Consider the following 11,866-nt stretch of genomic DNA (forward strand, 5'->3'; position numbering starts at 1 on the left):
ACGTATGCAATCTTGGAATGTGTACAAATAAGTTTGACGGTTGGATCATTGAAAAAAGTTTCGTAGAATGCATATCGCGTCAAAATGGTAGATTAAACAAACACTTAAGAGTTAATATTATACTTCCATTAGGTATAAAATAAGATTTTGTGCTGTCCAATAATGTAAATATTTTAAATTGAAGATCAAATTCATTCATTGCATTCTTATAGGGCCGAGGAGTGTAGCTGTAAAAAAATCATCAAAACCGGAGCTAAAATAACCATTAAATTGTGATATTTCGTTTATAACCGTCGAAAACTTTTATTCCGTTACGTAATCTTTGAATGTTTGTTTTTTACAATTTTTTACATATACAATCTAGGAGTGTGTACAAATAAGTTTGACGGTTGAATCGTTGAAAAAAAAGTTTCATAGAAGGCATATCACGACAAAATGATAGATTAAATAAACACTTAGAGTTAATATGAGTATAAAATAAGATTTTGTGGTATCTACTAGTGTAAATATTTTAAATTGAAGATCAAATTCGTTCATTGCATTCTTATAGGGTCGAGGAGTGTAGCTGTAAAAAAATCATTAAAACCAGAGCTAAAATAACCATTAAATTGTGATTTTTCATTTATAATCGACGAAAACTTTTGTTTCTTTACCTAATCTCTTAGCGTTAATTCGTTCATTGCATTCTTATAGTTTCGTAGAATGTATATCTCCGTTAAATTTGCCTAAATTTTGAAGTGTGAAAACTAATTTGTGTTAAATTTTTATTTATGGTTTTCAAGCATTGATTAGACAATATTTAGTTTGTGTGATGACATTTTCATTGTACAATTATCTTTTTGTTTCTTTATTGCATATTTTACATGGGTTATTATCTATTAAACCAAACAATTATTTATTTTTGACAAAAAAATAATAATAATTTATTTAATTTTAAAAAATGTATTCTACTTAAATACATTTTATTTATTTATTTATTAAACCAAACAATTACTATTTTATTTTTTAAATCGTAACAAAATTTTGGGGGGAATTTTTCCGCCATTTTTGTTCTGTCGGTTATAATCGACATGAATGAAATTTTTTTGTCGGTTTATAGTTAAAAAAATGTTTCTGTCAGATTTAACTGACAGTAATGAAATTTTTCTTATACCCACATCCGGCCCCTACTCATCTCCATCATTTTTCTGAAACCTAACTCTAACTTTCGACACTCTCCCTCTCTCTAAGCTCCGAGAAGGAACCCCCACCATTCCTTTCAATTCTGACCAAATCAACCCTAAAAAATCTGAACCTCGAACCCTTGGGACATGGAGAATCAACCAGCAGCATTGCATGTATCATCGATGCATCACCGTGTGCTCTACCATTAACGCCGAGAGCTTCAGCTCTCTCGAACTCCATCTTAGGTTGAATTATTTTCCCCTCTTGGTTGTGTGGGTTCTAATCCATCTGTGATGAGTATTATGTCGAAAATCTCTGGGGTTTAATCTCTGCTTTGAATTTGTGAATGCATGTCATCACAGCGACGAATTCTGACGAATGTCGTTAAGTTCGAAGCTAAGTGGTGACTGTCTTCTTGGGAACCCACTCATCGTCTTCGTTTCGCTTCAAAGATCCGAGATTTTCTACATGTCAGTGAAGTAAAAATTTCTTCCATAATTCTCGATTCAATCGTTGTTTAATGCATTAATTTCAATTGTCATTTTTCCCCTTTTTTCCCTTATTTCTTCTTCCTCTACTTTGTTTTTGCTGCTGCTTCTTCTTCTTCTTCCCCCTTTGGTTACCCCCTCTTACTTCATTTCTTTTGTTATTTTCTCTCGCTTTCTCTCGCTCTCTTCAAAATCCCACAACAGTCTTTGGAGTTGGAGGCTTTTGCTCTGTTGGGTTGTTTTTTACCAACAACTCAAAGGGCCGACATGTATTCCTTTTTCATATCTTTTCTCCCAATTTCTTTAGGGTTAATTTCGATTTTCTTATGATATCACTACTACAATATTAGCTTTAAGTGTCGGATGATGGTGGCGGTTAACGAGTTATTCTGTCGAATAAAAGATATCTGACACATAATTTATTTAGTGTCGGAAAAAAGTACATTTCTGTCGTATATAACCGACAGAAATTACTGTCGAATATTTACTGTCGTATAAAACTGACACAAAATATTCATAACCGTCAGGAATTTTGAATATTTTTTAAAAATATTTTTTTTTATATAGTTTGGCGGTTTGGAAGTTCATAGTGTTGGTTACAAACCGACAGAAAGGTAATACTTTATTATTTTAGCATTCTAGCCGTTATTATTTGAATTTTCTGTCGGTTAAAACCGACAGAAATTTAATAGTTTATTATTTTTATTCTCGCCTTCATCTTCAACCCGCAATCTTCATCATCGATCTTTTTGTTCTCTTCATCTCATCTCACAGTAAGTTTTTCATTTCTTTTACTTTTATACTTTTTATTTATTTCTTCATCAAGCACTTCACCTTATTCTTCTCTTCATCTCATAGTAAGTTTTTCATTTTCTTTTGCTCCCATACTTGTATCTTCTATTAGTTTCTTCATCAAGCACTTCATGGCTTATTTTTATTTTATGATTTGATTTTGCAGGAGCTTTATTTAGATGGTTGACTACATAAAGAGTAGATCGACGATAGAATTCTTCAATAGTTCAGGTTTTATTACTGAACTTCTTTAATGTTTAAATTGTTTGTTTAACTAGTAAGGTAAATTAGGAATATTTGTGGTCCATTACCTTATTTGATTATTTATTTAGAGATTTTAATTTAATTAGTAATATAAATTAGGAATGTTTGTGTTCCATTACTTTATTTGATTTGCTTAAATTGTTATAAAGAAATTGAGATAAATATTATTTGTAAATATTTATGTTAAATTGACAATATTTAATATAGCATAAATTGGTAATATTTAGTAATATAGGTATATATTATGTTAACTAATTAAATATTTCACTCTAATTGACACACCCCGTCCCGAAGGAGGGCGTGCTGGCCGTCACGTGAGAGTGACGTAACCATTTACACAGTTCGGAAGCTTTAAAAAAAATTACAATTACTAAGATGACCCACCCGAGGGTGAGTCCAACTTTTGTGAATTCTGTCAGAACACCGTTGGATTCCTCGTGGCCACCAAAGCTCTGCTATCTAGGACCTGGAGGGGCGTAAAACAAAATTGAGTGGGTCAGTAAAACAAAGTTTTTCGAAAACTTTCCATTTAAAACATTTCTAACCCCTCACTGTAAAACCTGTATACTTTCCCAGAAAATAGCATATATATATACATATATATATAAGCAAAAATCTCAAATCACAATCCTTTAACACTTTTCAAAAAAATATACCATGCCAAGTGTCAAAAACATAATCAGAATGCATCAATATAAATCAGGTGAAAATAAATCAACCGAAGACCCTATAATGGTCCTGTACGGTTGATTCTAAAGCTCATCATCCAAACTAACCGGAGTCACCTCGGTAACCTGTACGGTCTAACTCTGCACGTCACTTGGAACTACATAAGGTAGTCTGTACGATGACAGGTGTATAAATACGCTCTAGTGCTTCTCACATCAATCATCAGCGCGCATATCTAAGGTCACCCACCAGTCGGAACCCCTCTAATGGTCTGTACGACTGGCATGTCGGAACCCTCACATGGTCTGTACGACATCCACCTACTTGGATCCAAGGCGAGCGTGCGGTGTGGTGAAAATAATATAAGCACTATCACCTAAGTGCAAGTTATGAGCTTTCAATATATAAATAAACTCACCTGAGCGTCCACCGCGTCATTTCACATATATATGCATCAATACTCAAGCTAGATATCCCAATAATTTCATGCATGGCAATTAAATTCATATATTCATATAAACACGTTATTTTCTGGGAAAAACAGTTGTAAATAGGTAATACGAAAATAAAACTGCCCACTCACCTGGAGTTCGCCCAACAACTCCCTAGCACCGTACATCAAGGCGTCATGACGATTAGTGCCTAGAACAATAATCAAATCCAACCTCAGAAATCATGCCGATAGAATACATATTATATAAGACACGTCACTATGTAGTTCGATCCGGATAATCTGCAACTCAGATTTCAAATCCGTAACTTCCAGAGGTCCACAATATACCTCTAGGACAACATCCTAAAATTTCATTACCATCCAACGGTCGGATCTCCGTCAATTTCCAAAACTAAGTGACGGTTAACATTCTATTTTATGAACTTACAACTCCAATTCCGGAAGATCCGTAAATCGGATTCCCAATCCGTAAGTTCCTATAATCCTCAAATATTACGTATTACAACGTATCAAAGTTTGGTGACGATCCAACGGTCAGATCGTCAATTCACATTTTCACCTAACCACGAATCGTAACTAACTTAGGTTCAATTACTCAATTTACGTCCATCAATTATCAAAACTGAACCTAGAACCTTAAACACATGCTAAGAATGACATTGGCAGGCCATTGGCCACGCGCCGCCGCGTGGGCCGCTGCGGGTGGCGGTTGGCCGCCCTGGCTCGCCGGAAAATTCAACTATTTCAAAAAATTACCAAAATTTGCATATTTGAAGATCTCAATGAGTAGAACAACTTTCATACCTGTGGCCAATGCCAATTTGGCCTGGAAGTGCTTCAATTTCACCAAAACCGTGAAGAACCCTAGAATTGGGTGAGTTCCAATTCGACCTCCAAACTTGTTCCAACGCCTCTACTACCTCTTGGGCTTTGTTCTAGGTCCTAAAGGAATGCTAATGGTGTTAGTAATTGAAAGAAAACATTTCAAAATTTGGAGAATTTAAACAAAAGGGTCGCGGCACCCGTAGGGGTGTTCTTCGTGAAATCACAACGAAATTCAATGATTCTTGGGGTGAAACGTGAAGAGGGAAGGCCTAGATGTTGATTGGGAGTGGTACCTTGATTCAATTCGTCAGAAAATTGGACGAAAATGGCGAAAACCCGCCGATTTGGAAGCTTGGGTCGCGCAGGTCTACGGGTTGGGGAAAAACCCATTTCTTCCTTCTCTCCTCCGCTTCTCGCCCTCTCTCCTTTCCTCCTTTCCCTCCTCTGGTTGGTCAGTTTTTCCCTCTCTCTTTTTCTGATTTGCCTCTCCTCCTTCTCCGATTGGGCAGTTTTGCCCAATCCCTCTTCTTCTTTTCTGTTTTCTTGTTCTTCTTCTCATACACATACACACACAAAAAACCTTTCCCTCATCTCAGCCATCCATTTCAAATTCCATTAAATCTGGGCCATCCATTTTCATAAAAGAATTTCTATATTTTACTAAAATTGTAATTCCTTAAAATCCCAAATTTCAAACGTTAATAACTTCTTCGATAAAACTCCAAATCACGAACCATCTGCGCCTACGCGTCCGTAAAGACGAGTACTACGGGGATACGTCAAGAAAACAAATCTTAGATGGCACGACATGGTGATTAACCTCGAATAATGCACGTACCTCCAAAGGACATTTTTTTAAAATCCTTTATTAAAATTTTAAAAATTCTTAAAATTAGGGACGGGCTGTCACACTAATTGCTATGAGGATATACAAAACTTAAATGTAATAAATAATAAAGAGTGTAGATAAACATATTTTTGTTAACATTTTATTGCTTTTTTAATTTGTTTTACTGTGATAGGTGTTGGAAATTAAATTGCAATTGTGATAGTTCGAGGTTGAAAGATAGGGATTGGAATTTCTAATAGTTATGCCTACATGATAGGGATTGAAAGATTGTAGGCATCTTAGTTTCAAAGTAATATTTGCTCCCGTACAGTGGTAAAATATGGAAAATGGTTGGTTGACAATTTCGCGAAATTTGGAGGCGTATACAGATGGAATTAATTTGTTTTTGGATCAAGCAGTTGTGAATGGTGTTGGCCCCGATAAGTTTAGATGTCTTTGCAAAATATGTTGTAATCGATATACTTTTGTTAGAAAAACTATTGTCGAACATCTGTGTTGTATGATATGGATAAAGATTACAAAAATGCTTCGTGGCGATATCATGGGGAATCTTTCATGGGAGAGCAAAATATTGGGATTGGAGAAGAAGGTGTTGGGCCATCTATTGAAACAGGAGATCAGTTGACTGGTATTCATGATGTTCTTAATGATGTATTTGTCCAACGATTAACGGAAGAAGGTATTGGGCCGTCTACTGAGCCCCTTTCTAGGGAAGGGCATCCGAAAGGGGTCGAGACTTTTTTTAAGTTGCTTGAAGAGGCAGATCAGGATTTGTGGCTAGGTTGTAAGGAATTTAAAAAATTGGAGGCAATTGTAAGATTGTATCAGATTAAGTGTTTAGCAAGAATGCCGGACGGGATCTTCACCACGTTACTCGAGTTAATTAAAAAAATGTTGCCTGATGGAGATTGTTTGCCTGAATCTTGTTATAAGGCAAAAAAACTTATAAATGACTTGGGTCTGACGTATGTGAAGATTGATGCGTGTCCTAATAATTGCATGATTTATTGGAAAGAAACTGCAGAGTTGACCGCATGCTCAGTTTGTGGTGAATCAAGATATAAAAATGTCAATGAAGATGATGGCTCTAGAAAAAAAATCGCAGCTAAGGTTATGTGGTATTTTCCTTTAAAACCACGATTGCAGCGGTTATATATGTCAAAGCATACGGCTGAGCATATGAGGTGGCACGCAACTGAATGTCATAAGGATGGGTTTATGAGACATCCTTCAGATTCTCCAGCATGGAAGCATTTGGATAATTTATATCCGGAGTTTTGATCAGAAATTCGAAATGTCCGATTGGGGTTGGCTAGTGATGGATTTAATCCTTTTGGAAAAATGAGGCAAAATCATAGCACATGGCCTGTGGTGCTTTTTGGGGTATAACTATTTGATTTCACAACAATGGCAGAGCATGGTGGAGAACTTGCAGCTAGCGCACCAGGAGCTCTCCATTATCATAGATTTCATCAACACTGTAAGTATTTCGATTTTCATTCGATTTCGGGGAGAGATTCAATTGAATGAGCAATGCTTGCTGTGATTGAGTGATTATAATGGAATGTGAATGTGTGCAGGTAGAAACAAACGATCCTGTGATTGAGTGATTTTAATGGAATGTGAATGTTTGATCTTGCTGTGAATATGGAAAATGCAGTGAATGCAGGGGATATGGAAAATGCAGAAAGTGGTTGTTTATATATATATTTTAATTATTAATATATTTTTTGTCAGTTTTATCCCACAATAGTGCTTTTATTTATTCTTATTAATAAATTCTCTGTCGGTTATATCCGACAAAATTCCTGACGGTTTTAGATTTTCTGTTGGTTTTATCCGACAAAAATTCTCTTATTTATTTATTATATAACTGACATGATTTCTGTCAGTTTTAGAGTATTTTCTGTCGGAAAATTCATTTCTTGAAGCAGACAATTCTATCGCTTATTATATCCGCCACTGCATCCATTTTCTATCGGATTTTATTTAAAATCCGACAGTAATATACGTTTTTTGTAGATTTTTGAACCGCCAGTTATAGATAATTTTGCAGTAGTGTTAAATCCTAGGCATGCACTATAAAGAACTTGTGACTTCGTATCCCAACATGCTCCATTCCCATGCATGGGATTCTTCAAAACCATTATCCTACGTTTATGGGGAAAGTATAGTTTTCTTGTTTAATTTAAATAGCAGTCGACCATACTATTTTCATATTGGGAGAGAAAAACTAAATATGGCATACGAGGGAAAAAATAAAGAAAAAGAAATAAAAAATAGCATACAGATTTTGAAAGAAATAAAAAGAAATTGGATATTTCTGAGAATTATTAGAGTTTTCATTTTCATTAGTTTTACTTTTATTTTTTTAATCCCACTATTTCAGCAATCACCTCGTAGTTGGGTTCTTAGAAATTGGATATTTCAGAGAATTAATAGAGGTATTTTTATGGACTTTAGAATTGTATTTACAAAATATCTTCGACTCCGAACACATAATATGCCTTTTTAACTACTAAACTGTTTGTATTACCTGGTTTTTGTCATCGTATTTCAAAGATCTATTAGAGTCCTAAGGCCATCTCCAACCGAGGGCTGGCCAGATGACTCGTTTTAGCCCCCTGGTCCTCCAAGATATTAATATTTTAATGATTAGTTACATGGCCATATTTGCCTCCGTCTCCAACCGAGGGCCAAAGGGTCAGAGGGCTCGTTTTAACCCTGTCACAAAAAACAGTCTCCAACCGAAGGCCAAAGGGTCATAAGGCCAAACATAATTTATTATTTAAAAACTACAACTTAAATGTTGTTTAAGTTTCATTTTGTTAAATGTTTTTTTATGTTTATAATTTTTATGTTGGTTAATGTTATTTAATGTTGTTTCATATTGTTTAATGTTGTTTTATGTTACTTAATTTAATTTAATGTTGTATGATGATTTAGGAAGTTATAGGAAAAAAATAGAATTAAAAAAAATATGAAACAAATTTTGTGAAATAGAAGTTATAAGAAAAAAAATAGAATTTAAAATAAAAATTAAACAAATTTTGTGAAATAAAAGTTATAAGAAAAAATAGAATTTAAAATAAAATGAAACAAATTTTGTGAAATAGAAGTTATAGGAAAAAATGAAATTTAAAAACAATATGAAACAAATTTTGTAACATAAAAGTTATAGGAAAAAAAATAGAATTTAAAAAAAATGAAAAATAGAAGTTATAGGAAAAATTTTGTAAATAAAAAATAATAATAAAACTGTACAAAAAAATCAAAGCATTCCAATAGGTTATAACCGACAGTAATACCAGTTTTTTTGGCCAGCCCCGGCAGCCAGCACTCCAGCCTTTTGGCCCTTTTAGTTTCCGTGGGGTCCTCTCAAATTCCACATCTCTTTGGCCTAGCCCTCGGTCGGAGACGATTTTCGTACTATTTTCGATCATCTGACCCTCTAGACCATTCGGTTGGAGATAACCTAACTATTTTGAGCTCTACCCTAAAAATAGATGCCGTTATTTTAGTGCATTTTATAAAATTAATTAATACTAGCAAAAAACTTAAACTTACGAAAACGGATTAGTTGATCGAGAATCCACGAACCAATTTTTCATTTTTGGGCATACTTCTCTCACCCTATAGATGATTCGCCAAAAGTATCTGGAATTGATTGAAAATTATGTAAAATCCCCAAACTACTCGGCCAAACCCAAAAAATGCACTCAAGGTCGTTATTAAATCCTTGCCATGCATCACAAACAACTTCTGACTTCATATCCCATCATGCCTCTATCCAATACATAGGAATTATTCAAAACCATTACGGGCAATGTATACTGTACAGTTTTCTTGTTTAATTTAAATAAATGTGGACCCATACTATATTTTATAAGGAAAATTAATAAAAAAATTGTTTAAAAATTTTGAGTTTTAACGATAACGATAAAATAAATGATTAAGTTAATTGTATCAAGATTGATTTTTTTAGTAAAAAAATATTTTTTTTGGTTATAATAAACATTACTGCTAATTTTTCATTAAAATTCCCTATTTTATGCTGAGGGTGAAAAATTAAATATGGCATGTGAGGAAAAAAAATCATGAAAAAGAAATAAAAAAAACAGCATACAGATTTTGAAAGATATAAAAGAACGAGTAAGAAAGACCTAAACATAATAATAAAAATTGTTATTGGCACTCTATATATAACATTTTGTTTTAAAATTTCTTAAATTTTATTTTTAATAGTAATGAAATTATTAAAATACTTCTAAGATACATGTAAGCTTTGCTCGTAGACCTTAATTTTCTCTTTACTTTTTCAATTTTATTTTATTAATTATAAATAATACATATTTTTACAAACATGTGATCGTAAATGGAATTCGAAATTTTAACGGTCACATTATACTTAAAATTTAACTGTTAACTGATCGTCTAACTACCTCTATCCATCTCATTGCACTCATCCATAAATCGAGATATTTTTTTATATGAATAGAATACAATTTGACATTTATCGTGTTATAATGTAAATAATAAAATAAGTATATTAATAAATTAATAAATTAATAAATATAAATTTTTAGTGTTTATATAAAAACATGTGTCCAATCACAATAATAAAAAATTTCTCCATCAATTCCATCAATTCCATCAAACGTCAGCCTAACATCCCACCAACACCTCCCTCTCACCTCTCAAATTTTTCTATCAACTCCATCAAACGTCAACCTTAACATCTCTCTCTCGCCTCGCAAACTCTCTTCCGTAGCTCTCTCTCAACCTTCCACTCTCTTCTTCTCGGCCAAACACCACAAAATACTACCGCCACATCAAAACTCCACCAGGACCCAGCAAAGGCTCTCATAACTACCTGGGAGTCTCTGCAACTTATTGGTCTGTCACACTTGGAGGAAAACGAAAATTTCATTCTTAATATTATCGAAATCCAAGCAACTGTATCGTCTCCGTAAGGTTTCATTTCTCACTCTCAAACTCCCGCTCAAGTTTTCTGTGAATATTCTTTGCAAGCATGCTCGTTTTTACTGAAGAACTTAATTTTCTGCTCGAATAAAACCCATTAACTAAACTTTACATAAGCAAATACATTAATTATGTTTGACTTTATCCATTTAAAATTTTTCAGATGCCTAAAACACTCTTATTGAATGTTTAATGTACACAATTAATTCTATGCAAATTGTAAGGAAAAAGTAATGATTTTACAAAAATAATATTTTGCATATAAATGTAGAGATTTGTTGGTGTAAGACGACTTCCCACAACCCCTAGACTACATAATTGAGCTTGCATGTTCGAATATCCCTCGATCTAGAAAGTCCGAATTTGGCATTGGCTTATAGGCCATTTTCCGAGCACCTTCGGCAACCTTTGTCCCCAAAGAGGTATAAACGTGTTGATACGTCTTGTGCATAAAATGGTTGAGAAATGACTGTTGTCTTAATTTGGAATATTCCAGCGGAAACTCTGTTCTTGAGCAGACTAAAGGAAATTATGTTTATTACATTAATTATTATTAGTTTAATATTTAGTGTAGTAATTATTTGTGTTGGAGAGGAGAGCCTGGAGAAGTACCGCGGGCATAATAGTTGGGCAGTTATGATTTACATGTACTTGTGTGAGTGAGTCTTTTCAGTTTTACGTGTGTGTGTATATATGTGATTTTTTTTCTCGACAACCGTTTTTATATACTATGATGTAATATGCCATGTTTATTCTTATAAATAGACTTTTCATACACTTTATATTTATAATATAATTTGTGAGTATGAACTTGTGGCGTAACATTCTTGCGTTTTATCTTCGCATTATTACACATTTGCACGGTGTCTCTTAGTTATTTGAATTGTTGTGGACAAATAAGTACCTTCACATGTAGTTCAGATGTACTATTACATTTGCTTTAGATCCAAAATTAGGTACCAGCTTGTCCTTTTGTGTGATGTTTTAGGCTCGTACATGATATGACTAACGCAACTTACGTGATGTAATACCAGAATATAAAACCTACACCCTGCCTATTTCATGAATATCTTTGCAATGGAATTGTGTCTATATAAATTAATGAACATTGATTTATCGTGATAATGAATTAAGATTTGATGTTGAGATACCTTGTTGTAGGGTCTACATCTTTTGACTCACTTGTGTTGCAGATTTCCTATTACAAATTATTATTATAGTATTTTTAAGAAGGTATGTACTTGTTTTACAGTGGGGTTACACATTTTCAAAAACGGTCTACCAAATTCTATTTTTCAAACCCACTCACATTTGTTTTTCTCATTTCCAGGATATTAGTGGCAAAGAGTTTTGTGACGACGAGGATTGCTGGTAAAA

At 33.7% G+C, this 11,866-nt stretch overlaps 1 long non-coding RNA gene across 1 annotated transcript; it reads right to left on the reverse strand.

Moving 5' to 3' along the window:
* Window positions 1-2,970: 2,970 nt before the first annotated feature.
* Window positions 2,971-5,165, reverse strand: LOC126612402 (uncharacterized). Its single transcript, XR_007619047.1, has 4 exons — window positions 4,950-5,165; window positions 4,636-4,773; window positions 3,961-4,019; window positions 2,971-3,174 (listed from the first exon to the last, which is right to left on the reverse strand). It is a non-coding gene; the product is annotated as an uncharacterized LOC126612402 (long non-coding RNA).
* Window positions 5,166-11,866: the final 6,701 nt, after the last annotated feature.

This window comes from Malus sylvestris, chromosome 17 (assembly GCF_916048215.2).
Source record: "Malus sylvestris chromosome 17, drMalSylv7.2, whole genome shotgun sequence".
Classification (NCBI taxonomy): Eukaryota; Viridiplantae; Streptophyta; class Magnoliopsida; order Rosales; family Rosaceae; genus Malus; species Malus sylvestris.